The sequence below is a fragment of the Sinocyclocheilus rhinocerous genome, unplaced genomic scaffold, assembly GCF_001515625.1.
Source record: "Sinocyclocheilus rhinocerous isolate Xijiao unplaced genomic scaffold, SAMN03320098_v1.1 scaffold395, whole genome shotgun sequence".
Classification (NCBI taxonomy): Eukaryota; Metazoa; Chordata; class Actinopteri; order Cypriniformes; family Cyprinidae; genus Sinocyclocheilus; species Sinocyclocheilus rhinocerous.
In genome coordinates this window covers 1,892,052-1,893,812 of record NW_015660890.1, presented here as the reverse complement: position 1 = coordinate 1,893,812, position 1,761 = coordinate 1,892,052, and the positions used below count along the sequence as shown (strand labels likewise).

At 30.4% G+C, this 1,761-nt stretch overlaps 1 long non-coding RNA gene across 1 annotated transcript in view; it reads left to right on the top strand.

Annotated features, from left to right (window-relative positions):
* The window catches only part of LOC107726049 (uncharacterized), an 8,000-nt gene extending 6,721 nt beyond the window's left edge, over nt 1–1,279 (top strand). Inside the window, exon 3 of the long non-coding RNA XR_001638212.1 lies at nt 1,159–1,279. This is a non-coding gene — a long non-coding RNA (uncharacterized LOC107726049). The remainder of the gene's footprint in view (nt 1–1,158) is intronic.
* The last annotated feature ends 482 nt before the right edge of the window (nt 1,280–1,761 follow it).

The following is a 1,761-nucleotide window of genomic DNA, read 5'->3' as shown; positions in this document are numbered from 1 at the left end:
TATATATATATACATACATAATATGCATTGTATTGTAGCGTACTGTATGTCAATTCAAATATATCAACATTTGTATGTTGTATAAGTTTAAGTATACTACCCAAATTTATGCATCAACACCACTTTATTTGCATTGTTTTTGGACAGAAGCCATAGCTTATTCCTTATTTGGAAACTTAATCTATCTGTCGGAATGGCTTTATATGCAGATTATCCAGATTATGGCTGAATACCATATTTCTAGCAGCGCAAACAGTTTGTTTTCTTCTTGAGTGTTTTTTTTTATTTTATTTTTTTTATTTTGTTGGTGAGTCAGATTTTTTAAAATAATTTTTTAATGACATTTCGGGAATGTCTCTTCTCAGATATATGGAGAGCACAGGGAATATGTTGAGCAAGGGTTTTACTTTTTTGATGCCACAGATCCAAAATATGATCGCCCCTTTGCGAGGGACCCCTGCCTAAAATATATTGTGGAAGATTGGGTTGTTTTGACCTAGTGGTTGGGTTAAATGTTTAACCCAACCTTCTGGGTAGTTTTATTTAACTCATCTATTGCTTAAAAATTACTATATTTCTTGCTTAAAATGAACCCAAATTAGGTTGGAAATGAACATTTATTAATAAGTTGAATAAATAGCAATTAAATAATAGACATTTTTTAATTTGCTTTTTTTTATAAAGGTTCACCTTTTGATTACTGCTGATGCCTCTAGTAATTGTCTGATTTTGGGTTCATTTTAAGCCAGCCATATTGTAATATTTAAACAATAGTTGAGTTAAATAAAACTACCTGGAAGGTTGTGTTAAACATGTAGACATTTATACATTTAAACATTTAGTTGTATTTCACCCATCATTTTTTAGAGTGTATAAAGACTAGTGTGGAAAATGTATTATGGATATGTGTAAAAAATTATTGAAAATTTAAATTTAATTTGACACTAAAATTAAAACATAAAATGCTGTCAATATAGTGTAGAGAGAAAAAGAATTGATTAAATGCGTGGATTTTTTATTTTTTTAAATTTTTTTAGAAACAAATTTTCTTTCAGATTATTATTTTTTCTACATTATTTACAGTTATACATTGTCACATTTATTTTATTCTACATATTGTTTTGTTATATTTTAACACAGTTTTTTTTTTTTCCGCAGAGAACCTAGTACTCCTCTGCAAACCCCTTGAAGGTCCCGGGCCCCAGTTTGAAAACCTCTGCAGAAAGGTATGGAGTTACCGAGCCAGAGTATCACCCAAAACAAATGCTAAATACAGAGACACCCATGCATATGACACAACTTCGTGGTTATCATTTCTGGGCTGTACTCATTGTCTTTCTTCAATGCTTTGTGTATTTGTCCTCTGGTTGGTTATTAGAAGTATTATTAGAAACTATCAATGCCATTCAATATCTGAAACCATTAGTGTCTTAAATTGCATTTTTTCAAATTTAATACAGTTTTTCCCATTACAAATGATGTTATCAGCATGACAGTTTGAATGAAAAGTTGAATTGAAAAATTAACATTAATTTCAGAATGTCTCAGTATGGGGTTTGTCACTCTTTAGCTTGTATGCTACAGTGAAAACAGGAAATGGACACAAACTGTATTAATTTCTCAACATTTCCTACATTTTTGAAAATCATCAACATTTCTCGTTATTACCAGGTTTAAATGCAAAACAGTTCTCAACGTGGACTCGGTCTTTTCTTTTGCACCCCACTGTAAATACTTCAAAACCCATAAATTAAAGCAGCT